Source organism: Lissotriton vulgaris, chromosome 7, assembly GCF_964263255.1.
Source record: "Lissotriton vulgaris chromosome 7, aLisVul1.2, whole genome shotgun sequence".
Classification (NCBI taxonomy): domain Eukaryota; kingdom Metazoa; phylum Chordata; class Amphibia; order Caudata; family Salamandridae; genus Lissotriton; species Lissotriton vulgaris.
In genome coordinates, this window is record NC_141695.1 from 1,524,224,815 (window position 1) to 1,524,241,730 (window position 16,916).

A 16,916-nucleotide genomic window follows, 5' to 3' on the forward strand; every position below is an offset into this window, starting at 1 on the left:
TTACTAACTCGAAATTCCAAGCCGGCATAAACACGTAGTCTATTGGGCAGTTGTGCACCCCATATTTAAAAGTTTTCTTTGCCGGGCGGTCTTGAGTTACCCCACCATTTAGACAAAAGAAACTTTTTATGGCTAAATAATTACCCAATTTAGCCGCATCAGTTGAAGTTTTAGTTTCCACAAACTCTGCTTTTTTTATCTCAAATGCCTCTAGAATTTCTGAGTACCACCGGTCAGACAATTTTGGATTTAGTTTATGATTAGAATCTCCCAATAACACAATCAAATCATTCCCATACTTATCGCAAAGTGCATCCATATCATTCTTAAAATGTAACAATTCGACCCCATATTCCTTCAATGAGCTCCATTGCATATACACATTTAGGATCAACATATATTTATATTTCTTGTCAGCATATGTCGTTTGAATTCTACAGGCCAAAAGCCACTTACACTTTACAGATAACAGAGAGGTCTTAGATATTAACGTTGTTGATATCATTGTCAACAAGCCACCTGCAGGACGACCAGAGTTAGATTTTACTGCTGGACGGTGGACTTGTCGAAACCCTTCCACTACTGGAGGTGCACTACAGAGCCAGGTCTCTTGTATACAGATTATTTCGTTCTTTTTTGCGAGTTCTTTCACTGCTTCATGTTTTAAGTGCGTTCCTAGGCCATTTATATTCCAAGAGACCATTTGTGTGCTCGGTGGCTGCCCCCTTACCTATTCTACATCGCTTAAAGGGCCATTCATTATGGAATCCTCCCTATAACTGTATGAGGGTCCTGCTGGGCTTGAAGTATTACTCCAATTCTTCCATGCCTCCACCATGTCTGAATTGTTTATTACTATATTGAAGTTTTCTCTCCCTTCCTCCATTTCCTTACCTGGGAGCTTCACTTGTCTCTTTCCTAGCCCAGCGTGGTACCTAAGGAAAGATTTCTGCTGGGGCGCCTTAAACACAAACGCTAACTCTTCTTTGGACACTAATCTAATCCCCTCTTTTCGGATTTCCTGCTCTGCATTTACTATTGCAGATGTGACCAAACCCGAACAAAGCTGTACCTTGGTGACCTCCTTGCTATCCCCAGTTGTTTGGAATCCCACCTGTCTAAGGTCTCATGAGCCTATTCCATTTAGATTTGGGCAATGGGCAAAAACATTGAGTAGGTGTGCTCTATTTAAATTCCCACTCTTTTTTAATTTTTTGCCACCCCTACCCAATTTCATTTGTTGGAAATAAAGTCACTTATTCCCTCTATCAGCCGCTTCTTCCGGCTTTGTCACCCCCTGATAATATTGTGTGTTTAGTCTAGGTACCTCTTCCATGCTACTTTTCCGGTATACATTATGTTTATTTTTGATGGGGGGCATCCGGGCCGGTACCTTTACTAATTTTGTGGCTAAATGGCTTTTATTTTTTCTCACTTTGTCATGGTGAATTTGCCTCCTACTACACTTCTCTTTTTTTACTAGAGACCTGGCCCATTTCTCAGGATTAGTTTCTTTATGTTACTTCGTTATTTTAAGCGATTGTATCTTAGGCTCTTGTGTTACCGCTTCTATTTGCTCCTTCCTCACCTTTCTTTTTTTCGTCACACTTAGATTAATCTTTCTTTGAACCACACTTCCTGCTACTCTTACTCGTTTTGCGTTGCCATAATTCATGTATTCGCCTCTTCTTTTTACCAACATTGGCCACCTTGACACATAGACTTCATGAACGTCAGTATGGCTTACTAATGGGGGATCAGCTATTCTACCTTCCCCCTCCCTCTCTTGTCCTATAACCACTGGATCTAAAACTGGTCTTAACATTGAAGGCATTTGTCCTCTAATTCCCTGTAATTCCCCCTCAATTTTAGAGAGGTACATTTTTTGACTTTTCAGGATATCATGGTTTAGCTTTGTTATTTCTAGCAGTCCTTGTAGCGATTTTTGGACCATTAGCATCATTTCTAACATTGAAAATGCAGGGGATTCCGAGACTTCCAAGTTTATGTCCAGTGACCGATTTTCACCATTTGTGTCACTATTTTTGTCCAGACCTTCCCGGTCATTGACTCCCCCCAAAACCTGCTTTTCAGTTCCATCTGGACTTCCATCTAGGTTCTGGGCAGAATCATCATCATATTGATTACGGGCCAGACTATCTCCCTCTTCCTCTTCCAACGTCTGTTATATTAATCTCGGGGAGGAAGAAAGTCGCTGTGACATTATTATTCCCTTTTGACCTGTCAAAGACCGGACTGATCAGTTGCCTAGATCTATGGAGTCTACGAAATGTTCATCAAAGATTAAGGAGGATCCCCCTTTCCATGATTCAACCTTTTCTTCGGTTACCATGGTTTTAGCAGGAGATAAAACCCGTTTAAAATGCTTTCCCAAGAACTCCTTAATTGTACTTGATGCTACACTCCCCTTACTTCCTCCATGTCGTACTTCTTTGGGAGCTTTGGGAGTTTTTCCTTTTTTCTTTTGGGGGCCTTTTGATTTTTCCTTTGCCCTTGGGGATAACAGGCTCTCTTGGGCATCCTGTTGATTACCACCATTCGCGTTCTTTGTTGTTCCTAATGTACTTTTATTTTTCCGTGGAGCCATTTTACTCCTTAGGTGCTTCCCTCAAGCACTTCAGAGTAGAGTCAACTTTTATTAGTTATTCAATTTTTAAAAAGAACAAAACTTAATATGTCACTTACCTCCGTTGTGCCTTCTTTCTTGTACAAGAACTCGTGCCCGTGCCCTTTTCTGCTTCTCTTTTATTAAATTATCCTAACTTAATTCACGGTGTATAAGGTTTTTCCTTCTCTCACAGTCTCATTTCTTTACTTTTTGATTATTATGAGGCTGAGAAGTCACTCCAGAGTCACTCCAAAATCACTCCAAATGCTCCAAAATCACTCCAAATACTGTGCTCCTGCTTCCTTACCCCCTCTTCCACCCCTCAGTAGCACAGAAAGGCTCAGGTGGAGGCGTAGGAGCTTTACTATCTGCAAGAATCTACCTGACCGTGTCTGTGAATTGTCAGGCTACTGGATACTGGCGGGGCAGACGGGGCAATGAGGCAACAATCCTGTTCTTAGGCTCTCTCTAACGGGCTCACGGACACCGAGCTCCTCGCTTCCTCTGTGCCGTTTCCGCTCGCTAGATAAGCCTCTCAGCTTCTCGACTTAGCACCCGCTGCTCACCGGCTCTTTTACAACACCGGGCCATCCTCCGTCGCCCACAATAGCCGCTCTCCCACTCTCTCGTTCGGTTCGGCTCGTCCGGAGGCTCGCGCTTCGCTCAGCTCCACTCCGGCGTCCACAGCGCGTTAGGGTCACGGGGTCACGCTCGCGCAGTACGATCTACGGCAACAACAGAGGCTGTCCGTGTCCAGAACTGCTAGCACTATAATTTATATTTATTAAAAAATCCACTGGGTGGTGGCACTAGCTGCACAGCACCATGCACGGAGTCTTCAGTCTCCGCCTTACGTCTGCGCGGCGTGTCATTGACCCTTAGGGTGGGGGTCTGGAGTCAGAGGGCCTAATCAGGGGTGATCCTGTGCAATCGCATTGAGGTCGCGCAAAAAAAAGGGTGCTTGACTGGAGGCAGAGGAGGCCAGAGAGTGAGATGACGAGAGGCTGCAGCGGAGCCTGGAGAGGCCCTGACCCCGTCATTTAGTTATTTGTAGCCTGTCCCGGGCTGTGTCTGCTGGCTGCCACCTGGCGCGTGGCATCCATAGGTGAGTGATGCTGAAAAATTAATTAATTGGCCTGGCACTGTCTCTGGGGGCGTCACGACTGGGCCGGAATTAAAAGCATTTAAAGCTTGGTTAGGCCCGGCCCGTGGATTTATTCAAGGTGACAAACGCTTCCCTTACTCAAAGTCAGATCTGACTTTGAGTAAGGGAAGCGTTTGTCAGCGCTCTGATATCCTTCGGGATCAAGTTTGCGCTATATAAAACTTTATAAATAAAATAAATAAATAAATAAATGACTAAGTAATATGCTACACTGGAGCATGAGAATGCATTTTGCTCCTAATGCATGCTTTCTTTTGTCTGCACATTCCAGTACTGCTTCAAGTGATGCCCCCAATCGTCCATATTGGATTCCGTTTGCTGTACTTGCACTGCTCTCACAAATCAATATAATGCACCAACCTACTAGCCTGCTCTTCCTCCCTAGGCTTTAGACAACCTCACAGTTTGCCCTTGATCAGTGTGCAGCCTCCCTAATTTCTTTTCAGGGGTCCTATTTTGTTCCCTAGACAGTGTGTTTGATTCTGCCCTGAAGTCTGGCTTCAGTGAGATCCACAGTCCAGGTCCCTGGACCCCCAGAGAGTGAGACCCATCTGTGTTGCATGTAAAGGCCTGTTGGGAGTTGAGGTTCCTTGCTGATTGCAGGCCTCTGCTGCTGGGCACCAAACCTCCATGGGTGGTTAGAAAACTTTGAATGTTCTGAGATGGCCCTCCACAGCACAGACCCGAGATCGTTTGTACTTAGTTAGCGCTGTGGTTACAGGGACCGTGTTTCTCGGCGCCGGCTGCAGCGCAGGAGGGGGCACCACTGAAGCTTCTTCCAACAATGTACTTCTCTTTCTGTGAAAGTTGGAGCCAGGCCTGCCTACAGGCGGAGCACACTGACAGGCCGCCATCTGCCCTGTAGGAGCCCGCCTCTACCGATTGCCTGTAATATGCCTTCTTGTCCTGTAGGAGGCTGCATCTGCTTGTAACATGCGCCCTGCTGTAGGAGGCCGCCTCTGCTTGTAACATGCACCCAGTAGGAGGTCACCTCTTCCTGTAACATGCCTGTGTAACCTCCACTGGCAATGCCTGGGAAATATTCCAATCATACAAGAAATCTTGGCTCTGTATAAAACTGACATAGATTTGAGTGAGTCACACACACACGGGAAACTGAAGGGACGGGTTGATATTTATTTCACATTTTATTCTCTATTTTAGGTTTTGTTTTTAAATAAAGGATCTGGCCCAAGGGGCACGGGCCACTGAATATAGCAAGGGGGGCCGAGAGGAATGGGTTTAGATGGCACACAAGGCTTACAGATGGCTGATTTACTGACCCTGGGAGGATGGAAGGCTGAGATGGTCTTGTCAGTGCTCAAACATCACAGCTAATGCAAGAGGCGACAGTTAACTTACTCCTAGCAGGGTTTTTCCATGGGTGCAGCATTTAATGCGTTACACGTTACAAGGCATCCACTGAGCGGTCCTTAGCAGGGGGTGGCGGCGGCAGTAAATGCCGGAAAATGTTAGCCTGCTCCGGGGCGTGGCCCTCCCTCCCTCAGTGATGGCCGGGCCCTGCGCTTAACTCACTGAGCCTCAAGGAAGGACGAGGTTTAAATGTAAGTGATTTAATCAAAAGCAGCAGAAGAGACCATTTGAAAGGGGAATAAAGTCTGCAGGGTGAGCGATCTATATGAAATCTGTGGCGAACCTCTGCCATAGTGTAAGGTTGAAATGTTTTCCAAGGTCAGTTCTCAAGCTGAGAGAAGAGATATTAATGTTGCTCTTGCAATTATATACCTACGTAACTGCTCATTAATGCCATTCAAACATGAATCTTGCAGGCACCAACGACAAAGAGCTGTTTTTAGGGGTCAATGTCAAAAGTGATATGTGTTCCAATGAATGGAGTTTGTGATGTGACTGTAGAGCAGGCAGCATGAGTCTGCTATTATAGCTGCATGGTATGGACAACAAATGAGCAGATGTCTGCTCAGGGTCAACAGTGTACTAAAATACCCTGATACACCATCATAGCAGGGTGCTTAATTTATGCTGGTGCTTTCCGGAGCGCTGCACTGGTGCTAAATTGTCAACACCAGCACTTATGGTAGTATGCCAGTGCTCACAAATTCACTGTGCTGCGGTCGCGGAACGGGCTGTGGCCTACCAGGCTTAGGGCGGAGCGAGGTGGTGGGCTTGGCTAACCTTTACATTTTCCACTATAATGATGACACACATTGCCTCCTGCCGGCTTGAACAAAAGGGGAATAGGAGGCAGCCCTTTCCAGTCACAGCACAGTGGGTTGAGTGCATGTTCTGGAAAAAGAGATACGTGTTGCTAGAATGTACCGGGTTGAAAGCGTTGGGGGAACAATGGGTTATGTAACCTGTAGGTTACACGCCTGTTTCATGGATATGCCGAAATTGCTTTTTATTTACAACTGAAACGATTACCTATTTGCTCAGTGATAATACCATGGTCTTGGTCCCCCCACGCCTTCCTCCCCCCCTCTTCCTCACACTTTCCTTCGGGAGCATATTGTTCATACTCACTGCTGAGACATGGTTAGATAAGTCTTTGACGGCCTCAGATTCCTTCAAATTAAATTCAGGTTTGATCTGCTTTATTACATCAAAAAAGGCCATTTGTGTTGGCTCTTAGGGCTCAGTGCACTTTACCAACGCTAACCAGTGCTAAAGTGTTTGCGCTCTTTCGTTTAAACATGGTAAAATTGGCTTACACCGAATTGGCAAATTTAATAATTGAAATGTGGTTCTCCATGTACCCAGGGAATGTAAATTAAATGCTGCTACTAGGCCTGCAACACTTATTGTGCCACCTACGTAAGTAGCCTATTTAAACATGTGTCAAGGCCAGGGCCTGTCATTGCAGTCTGCCAGTGCAGTTATAAAACTGGAATTTTGCCCTGGCAAAAGGAACCTTTTGCCAGGCCTAAAAATATTCCCTTTTACTACATTTATCACCAGGATGTCACCACTAGCGCAAGCCCTTTCCATAAGGCAGGGTGTGGTATGCAGAGTGCAGTGTATTTAAATGGTTTGGTATATACTTTTAAGTTTTATATGTCCCGGAATAGGCAAGGCTGATTTGCTACCGGTGTTCTTTGTGTGATTCTTGAATTTTTCACAATCCCATGACTTGAGTGATGTACAGGCAACATTGACGGCAGCACCCACACTCTGAAAAGTGTTCCAGTGCCACTAGCCTGGGTGCCTTTGTGTGAATATTCCATACTTTCTGGCTAGGGTGCCATGTGAGACATTTCCATGCCTTCTGTCAGCCTGGGTGCTTATGTATGACGTTGCCATGTTTTCTGGCCTGGGTTCTTATGTGTGCTATTTCCATAGTGTCTGGCTCAGTGACCTGGAGGCTCATGTCATGTGTGAAGTTTCCATAGTTTCTGGCCTCTGTGCCCTAGGTGCTAGTTATCAGATGCTTATATGTGACATTTTTACATTTTCTGCACTCAGTGCCTAGGTGCTTATGTGTGACATTTCCACAGTTTCTGGCCTCAGTGGCCTGTGTGCTCATGTCTATTTTTGGTGCTCTCTGAAAGAATGTCTATAGGTACATGTGACTGGCTGGGTAACCTGGTGCTCTTAAAGGTCATCATCTACTATTTACTGTGTATTGAATGTTGATATAATTCAATATGTAATGAAGAGTGTGCTGTAAAATTCTCCATTTTGGTCTGTCTTTTTCCAAAATTTTCATGGGGGGAGGACCCCCCCAAACCACCCTAGTAGTGGTCGGGCTCACTCGCGGCGCTCGCTCGCTACACGCCGGACGGGGGCTGGTCTGCCAATATTTGGCAGGGCTGCTCAGTTCCCACTCCGGCCCTGCAGCCCACATCGCATGTCCAGGCTTACTTCTTCACAGCCCTTAGTGATCATAGCAGAGGGACTATAGCAGACTGAAGACTAGCACTTCCTGGTGCCTGCCTGACGGTGCAAGACGCTGAACTTTTTTGCTCCCAAAATCCTGCAACTAATCTCTTCAGGATTAAGAGTGAAAGCATATATCTACTTTTTCACCCCGCCACGCCGGAGGTAAAATCAAAGAATACAACGATCGATCCCCTTCGATCATCCCTTTATGATATATAAATCGACAGTTTGAGTTTCCCTACTTTACCCCATAACGATGGAGGTGCAGTCCTGAATAAATACGATTGATTCCATTCATCTAACCATGCCTTAATACAAGGATACGGACATTCACTGGCATAATTACGTCACGCCAACGACCAGGGGCATTCTCCCAGGCCACCTTTTTGATTACTCACCAGGAAACAGCCCCACCCTACCCCTCCTCCTCCCTTCACGTCCTGACGAAGACCCGCGTAGTAAGGATCTATTGTCCTACAATCCCAGGGTCGAAACGTAGACTTTTTTCTACAATCCAGAACTCCTAAGGATAGCCTGATGTATACAGCTGAATAGAAGCTTCTATTTGAAATGTTGTTTTGATGTTCACGTATTGCTTTCTGACCCCACGTATGGGGATCTATTAAATTTCGTGACTGTGATCTTTAGAGTCATGCACATGAAAACTTTGATTAGTGATGTTAAACTATCATAAAAAATGTGTACCCTTTCCCTAATACCTTTCCCTTTCCCTGTGGGCGTATTGAATTTATGTATATTGTGTATATATTCCTCATCCAATTTTTTGATCATCGATTGACTTTGGTGCGGTGAAAATAAAAACACCTTGCACCCTAAAGGATTTATTTTTCTAAATTTATTTAACTTAAACATCGTGATTTTCTTAAATCCGGTGTGTTCTGTCTGGGACCACTCTATATATACCTGAATATGGAAGCCCTGCATTATGCTGTCTTCCCTCACCTCCGTGTAAAAGCTCCTTGTTTGCATCAGTCCATCTTCAATGTTTATTTGAAGACACACTGATTAGTGACTTAAATTGACTCTCTTGCAGACTAATGCCTGAGTTAAAAAGCTTTAAGTGAAAGGAGTACCTATTTTAATGCAGTTGGCAATAAAGTAAGTAATAAATGCTTATGTTTATTTCATACAGGTAGAGAATAGTGCCGACTTGAACCGGGGACCAAGTTTCTAGTCTCGGCGTAGCCTCAGCAACCTACCCTTCAGGGCAAATCACTCAATCTACCAGTGTCTGAAACTCTGTGTAATGTAACTGGTGCTTATGTAAAAGTGCCTCAATATATTTGGTTACGTTTATGCTATAAAGAAGTGTAATTATCTCCAGAAGCTCATGTAAATTGTCTGTTTATCTGATTCCACCTGTTGTATTTGTGATTAAACTCCCTCTACTGGTGCTGCTCTATAATACTGGCTTTACTATTATCTTTCTGCCTCTCCTTTTGATAACTTTATACATTCGCCTTCCTGTGGCGCGGCGGACATTGCACTCGCTCTCCGCTCTTCTTAGCACACTTAATGGATCTGTACACAGTGACTCTTGTGGTATGACTCTCAACAAACCTCTCTGAGCAGTCTCCCTACGCCAATGTTGTTTGCTTTGTCTACTAGATCAGATAAGAAACATTCAATCAAGTTGTGTTTCTCTTCTCTCCCGTATGGAGAGGTCTTCATAACAAAACTGGGCTCTGGAATTCTAATAATAAGGGACATTCTCAATAAGGTGTTTAGGTTTAATGAATTCCATGTGGTGTTTTTTCCATTCTCACGTAGATTACTTGTTTGTCTTTAATCGGAGTGGCAGGATATTGATGGTGCCTCCACGTTGTCTCACTTATAGTTGGAAAACCACTGCCCTTTTCTCTCCTTCCTATTCATCCCTCTTCCTATATCCGAGTCAATTCTTCCCCCTTCTCACCCAATAGTTTTGTTTTAATTACTTTAATGCTTCACACCTACTTAGACCCTAGAAGCATCCCCCAATTATCCACAATTATAGTAGGCTACCCAGCCTTTATACCCCTTCCTATACTGTAATAACCCTACACCTAGCTATACCCTAGTGCACCTGCTTCCACAAAAATCCTAGTCCTTCTAAACTAGTCTATAATACAGCAGGGCTTTAAGTGGGCCGGGTCTCACCAGTGCTGAGAGACGGCAGTTTTTTAAAGGAGGCCTTGAAACAGGTCTACTATCGGGCTCTGTCTTGTGCCCTGGCTCATTTTTTTCCTGACTGCAGTGACAGAGACAAATTGATGTGCTTTGCTCTCACTGCTCCCTTCTCACTAGTGGAGAAGTTACAGCATGACGTCATGCCTGGTGAGCATTATAGGGGAAGGGAAATTCTTTAAAGAGAGTCATTTTTCCTCCGGATTTCCCTTCTGTTTTTTAATATCAGGAGCAGGAACATTGTTGTGGTGTCACCAGGGCCTTATGTGGAAGCTTTTTCAATATTATATACAAGCCATAGTTGCTGCTTATCTATCTATGGAACTAACAGCCATTGACAAAGCCAAGAGCCCTGATTTGTAGGTATGATGTTACTTGTTGTATCATATATCTGGATACAGTACAGAAACAGAAAAAATACAAGTCGGGCGACACTCTATGCTAAACACAGATTCTTAGCTTAGGTGTTTTAATTACATTGGCCACGCCCTTTTGAAAGACCCCCCCAGTTTTTTCATCCCACTTAAAGCCCTGTATTACAGCATTGACACTGCTTCCTATACCCTAGTATATCTACTTTTAACTAAACCACAATATCTCTACCTGTACCTATAAACCGGTGCATCAGTCTATTCTGATACCCTGGTACTTTTACTCCCACCTGTGCATTAGTACCTCTACCTCACCTGTACCTTAGGCCATCTATCACAGCCAATACCCCAGTAGTTCAACCCCCTTAAAACCTATACTACCTCTAGCTACAACCTGCTATACACCTCTCAACCCTCTCTGTTAATCCTACCTCTTATTCTCCTTACTTGTTTTTTTGTACCATCGTCTTGTCTCCACTTTCTGGTGTTTTCTTTACCGCAATTTTTGAGGAAATGGATTTTCCCGTTTATGGGCATTCATCAAAATAGTGTTACATGTGAATGTGTCCATCAGGTGATGCTCCATTTTGGTGTTTCTCCAACGAGAGCAGCAGTGGCTTCTGTGTTAGGGCTTTGGGGCCACACCCCTCTCATTTGCATACATGTATTGTATTAGTCCTGGAAGCGCTGTAAACGGTTCCTGGCTACTTGACCCTGTTCTGTGCATAATTGTATCATAAGCGAAAGTGAGGCTCTAAAAGAAAGATACAGCGCATGTCCAGGCTTACCTTTTCACAGCCCTTAGTTATCATAGCATATGGACAGCAGCAGATTGAAGACTGGCGCCACAGGAACTTCGGTCTCAGAAGGCGCTGAGTATGGAAGCCCTGTGTGATTCCTTTATCTCTCATGTCCATGTGAAAGCTCCTAGTTTGCATCAGTCCAACTTCAATGTCTATTCGAAAACCAAAGCACACAGCAGTAGACTAAGGTTTAGCACATCAACTTCCTCTGTTTCGTGGGTTGTTGTGGTGCAACCACTCTCCACATCCGCTGCCAAGGATGTCTGTTATATAAAGAGTTTACAAAGAGTTTAAGAGGTGCACTCAATTTTGTAGTTACCAGAAAAAGTTCATAGAGTTTACAAGTCTTCTGTTCCTTCTTTATTTCTTTCTTTTTTTCTTTCTATTTAGAATACAGAGGCACAGCCAACGCATTTCATTCCCTTTCGTGCCTTGGGAATTTCGTCAGGGCTAAAGTAACATCATCTCAATCCAATAATTCGAAGAAAAAACTGCACATTCACCGTTGGAGCAAGATAAATGTATTGCCAAGGACCCAAGTATCCGGTACCTTTATTCTGAGTAGTTTTCTGGAAGGAAGTCCAAATGCGTTCCTCCGTGTATAGGAAATAGTAATGTTTGCAAAAAAAGCGAAAGGTTGTCCTTGTTCCCGGGGGGGGGGGGTTTGTCCGTCGCGCCAACAGTTCCTGTGAATAAAGGTAAAACTCGATAAGGTGTGGCGTTTATTCAAGATGCCAAAGCAGTGTAAGTCACTGTTGAAGGACCCCTGTTATGGTCTACGGCACCGTCTGCTCTTCCGTCCGTGTGTTTGAAGCACACGTTATCGAGTTTTACCTTTATCCACAGGAACTGTTGGCGCGACGGACAAACCCCCCCCCCCTGGGGACAAGGACAACCTTTCGCTTTTTCTGCAAACATTACTATTTCCTATACACGGAGGAACGCATTTGGACTTCCTTCCAGAAAACTACTCAGAATAAAGGTACCGGGTACTTGGGTCCTTGGCAATACATTTATCTTGCACCTACGGTGAATATGCAGTTTTTTCTTCGAATTATTGGATTGAGATGATTTTACTTTAGCCCTGAAGAAATTCCCAAGGCACAATAGGGAATGAAATGCGTTGGCTGTGCCTCTGTATTCTAAAAAGAAAGAAAAAAAGAAATCAATAAAGAAGGAACAGAAGACTTGTAAACTCTATGAACTTTTTTTGCTAACTACACAATTGAGTGCACCTCTTAAACTCTTTGTAAACAACTTCAATGTCTATTTGAATACACACTGCTTAGTGCCTTTAATTGACTCTCTTGTGGACTAATGCCTGAGTTAAAAAGCTTTAAGTGAAAGGATTACATATTCTAATGCAGTTGGCAAAAAAGTGAGTAATAAAGGCTTATGTTTATTACATACAGGTAGAGAATGTGGCCTTAAGGCCAGAGATGCCGACTTTGGAACTGAGGTTCTAGTAGTCGGCATAGCCTCAACAGCCTGCCCTTCTGGGAAAATCTCTTAATCTACCAGTGTCTGAAACTGTGTAGTGTAACTGGTGCTCCTGTAAAGCACGTCAATATATGTGGTTACGTTTATGCTATAAAGAAGTGCCATTTTCTCCAAAAAGCTCACACAAATTGTCTGTTAATCTGATTCGACCTGTTGTATTTGTGATTAAGCTCCCTCTGTTCGTGGTGCTCTATAATGCAGCGCTTCTGAGACCAATACAATACATTTTAAATGTATGCAAATTAGAGGGGCCAGGCCCCAAAGCCCTAACACCGAAGCCACTGCTGCTCTTATGTAAACCTTTCCATTCAATGATGTTGCTCCAGCTCTTCCTTGAATCTGCACTTTACAATTTCTAATCCTAGCACACCTGATTTAGCCTTCGGCTTGTTTACAGGGGTGCTAAGAGTTAAATGGAACTGTAGATTAATTTGTCTGCATAAGTGCTATATTGTAGTTGGTGGCTGTGAGAAGTTGGCCTGATATATGATGTCCACTAATTAAAGTGGGCACCTTGCACCAGTCCAAACAACCCTTATAATGTTTGAGGTCAAAGATAACCTTTAGGTTTAAAGCATTTTATTAAGACAAAAAAACATAGGGAGAGGGAACAGGAGGTTAGGGTTACATACATTAAAGTAAAGAAAATGAGCATGATACCATGGGTACGACGGTGGACCAGCCCGCTGTGAAAAGGAGGCAACAGCGATTGCAAAGAGCTAAATAAAAGCAACACCTTCAATTTGGGCGTAGTCAGCACCAGCAGTCTAAGCAAGAATAATATACAGTAACACTAGGAAATCCAACCCACCATCCCCTAAACCCCCCCCCCAAACACCCCAACTTGCCCCCACCCCCCCGTCCAATGTACCGCTGAGAGTGCCACCTGCTCCCCCACTGCACCCCCCCCCTCCATGACCCAGCCCCGCTGTCCCTCTTAGTCTGCTGGATTCGCCGGTGGCGTCAACCTTAGAAGCCTGAGGTACCTCGGACAGGTGAGTTCCCTAAATTCGGTAGTTAAAAGCGCAAGAAAGGGTTGCCACAGCTCATCAAATTGGTCTATCTCCCCCGCTACCGTGAGTGACAATTTTTCCATACCCAGCACATGCCAGAGCCTGTGCAACCATCCAGTGATGGAGGGGACCGTGGCGGTGCGCCAGTGGATTAGGATATTCTGAACAGCTGAGCCCAGCGCTATCGCGATTTGTCTGCCCCTGCGGGTCTTCAGCGGATACATCAGGCCATTAGGAAGGCCCATCAAAACAAACGCTGGGAAGCGCGGTAATTCGATTTCAAAATGCATATCAACCTCATCAAGAACCTTCTTCCAATACTCAGCCAACAAGGGACAGTCCCAAAGAATATGCGAAAGGGTCCCCACCTGGCCACAACCTCTCCAGCACTCCTTCTCAAGGTGTCTGTTCATCTCGTGCAGTCTCTCAGGGGTGTAATACCAGTATGTGGACACCTTGGTGAATATCTCAGTGAGGCCAGTGTGATATGCTGAGTGTCGTGCACGGTGTGCAATCTGGTCCCACTCCTTATGGCTAAGTGTCCTACCTAATTCCCTGTGCCACCGCTCCCTGCCCGGATTGTAGTAGTGAAACGGAGGGGGTTGTAAGAACTTGTAGAGATCAGTGATCAGTTTAGCATCGGAGGCGCGGGTCACCAACCACCGCTCGTATGGTGTTATCTGACGATCGGCTGTGTCCCGCACCTGGGGTTGAAGCGCCCAGTGCCGGACCTGCATATATCGCAGTCTATCCGACTCCGGCAGGTGGAACTCTTGTTGAAGATGCTGAAAGGGGACCACCCCTTCCAGATCGTAAATCTGAAAGAGCGCCCGACAGCCCGCCGCTCTCCAATGGGAGAAAGCGCCCGGCTCCGTCCCCGGGGTGAAATCAGGATTACTCGCTATGGGCGTAAATGGTGAGGGGAACGTGGTAAGTTCCCGAACCTCGCAAACTGTGTCCCACACCCGTAGGGGAACCCGCGTGACAAAGGAGGCGTAAAGGTTGGGGGGGCGGTGAACTCGGCGCAAGAACGGAACTTCCTGGAGGGTACGCCCCGCCACCGCCTGGTCCTGAAAGAGCCAGTGCTTATCGGACTCCCACCTACTCCACTCTACAAGGTAGCGCAGCTGCGCCGCCTGAAAATATTTCCAGAGATCCGGAATACCAAGGCCCCCCGCCTCCGGGGCGAGCGTGGAGAGAACCCTCTTCATCCGCGGCTTGCGGCCTTGCCAGACAAAGCGTGCGATGTCAGCTTGCGTCTGCCTGATCCAGCCCACTGGAGGCTGGAGCGGCAAGGCTCGGAAGAGGTATAGGATTTGGGGCAGAATCGTCATCTTGACCGCAGCAATCCTGCCAAGCCAAGACAACAGGCCCTTGCTCCAGCGGCCAAGCTCCTCCTTAATCTTCTTGCTAAGAGAAGTGTAGTTAGCCGTCACCATGTCTGGCAACGTCGGCGCCAGCAGAATCCCCAGGTATGGCACCAGGGAAGAGGACCACTGCATGGGGAAGAGCCGCTGGAGGTCTCGTCTAGTATCCGCAGCCAGAGACACATCAAGAGCCGCTGACTTGCCCATGTTCATTTTTAAACCAGCCACTCGTGAAAAGGCATCCAACTCGCGGATGCAGGCGGGAAGGGACCTCCTGGGATCGTCCAGGGTCAGCAGGACATCATCCGCATAAAGACTGACCGTGTGAACATACTGCCCCATCTTGACCCCGATTGCATCTGGGTTTTGGCGGATCCTCTGGGCAAACGGCTCCATGTAAAGAGCAAAGAGGAGTGGGGAGAGTGGGCATCCCTGTCTAGTGCCGCGCTCGATTGCAAAACTACGAGAGCTGCACCCATTGACCCTCACCATCGCCGAAGGGTTCCTGTAACAATTGAAAACCATTGAGCAGAATTTATCACCGATGCCCAATTTCTTGAGCACCTGCTCGAGGTAAGGCCAGTGTACCCTGTCGAAGGCTTTCTCAGCATCCACCGCCAGCAGCATCCGCTCACCCGGGATCCGCGAAGCCTTCTCCAAAATGTGCGTCACTCGCTTAGTATTGTCGACAGTCTGTCTGCCGGGCACAAAGCCAGCCTGGTCAACCTCGACCAGACCCGGGAGGTGCAGGGCCAGCCTGGACGCCAGAATCCCCGTGTACAACTTGAGGTCGACATTCAGGAGTGAGATGGGCCGATATGAGCCACATAAGGCCCGATCCTTCCCAGGCTTCGGGATCACTGAGACCGTGGCTCTCAGGAGATCCGGTGGGATGGCTCCTGATTCGGAGAAGGAATTAAACAGCTGGGTGAGGATAGGGGCCACCACCGGGCAAAAGGTTTTGTAAAACAGGGACGTGTAACCGTCTGGGCCCGGGGCTTTCCCGTGTTTAAGTCTCGCTATCGCGGAGATCACCTCCTCAACGCGGATATCACGCTCAAGATATTCCGCCTGAGCGGGGTCTAGCGCCGGAAGGGTTACTGACTCCAGATATTCCACGGCTTCCCGCGACGAGGGGGGCTCCCCGGCGTACAGCGCCTCATAGAAACTGCAAAAAGTCTCCGCGACCGCCGCATCACCAGAAACAGCCACCCCGTCTGCATCCAAGAGCTCCTTCACCACATTACATTGCTGCGCGACCCGGAGCCTGTGTGCCAAGAGTTTGCCACACTTATCCCCCCGTGTAAAATGCATGTTTCAGACGTAAGGCTGTGCCGACAGGAGTTTCCTGGCAGCCTTCAACTGCCTCCAAACCCTTGGGGCTCCCGTACGGCGGTGGACCTGTTCTAGCTCCCGGACCTGGGAAGTCAGCTCCTCCCTCTTCCGCTGCCGTTTCCTGTTTTCTGCCGAGGAGATGGAGATGAATTCCCCCCGGAGGACCGCATTCAGCGCCGCCCACTGTGTCGCCAATGAGGTGTCTGAGTTACTATTGTGTGCCTGGTAGTCCCGTATTGCCTCCTCAATATGCTTTACAACAGTTTTTTTGTGCAGAAGAGTGTCCCTAAGGCGCCACACCCCTCGAGAGGGGGAGGTCGCCGGCCACGCAAACGTACCCAAGACTGGCGCATGATCAGACAGTGTTAAGACCCCAATGTCCGCCGCCGTAGCAGCGGCACGCATCGGTCCACTAACCAAAAAGTAGTCCAAGCGTGCGTAGGTCCGGTGCGCATGCGAATAGTAGGAGTAATCCCTATCCGCAGGGTGGAGGGTGCGCCAAAGGTCATGCAGATCCCCAGTCTGCGGGAATCGCTGCGCTGACCTATCTAATGCAGAATCGAAAACTATATTTAAGTCACCCCCTAGGATAACATGGCGATCGGGGGAGGCAGTGATATCCACCAGTACCGAATCTAAGAAGCGTTCTTGATGGTCATTCGGACTATATAAGGAGCCAATAGTAAAC

At 46.6% G+C, this 16,916-nt stretch overlaps 1 protein-coding gene across 2 annotated transcripts in view; it reads left to right on the forward strand.

Annotated features, from left to right (window-relative positions):
* The window catches only part of LOC147705924 (B-lymphocyte antigen CD19-like), a 911,795-nt gene that overhangs the window by 598,507 nt on the left and 296,372 nt on the right, over window positions 1–16,916 (forward strand). The window lies entirely within an intron of this gene.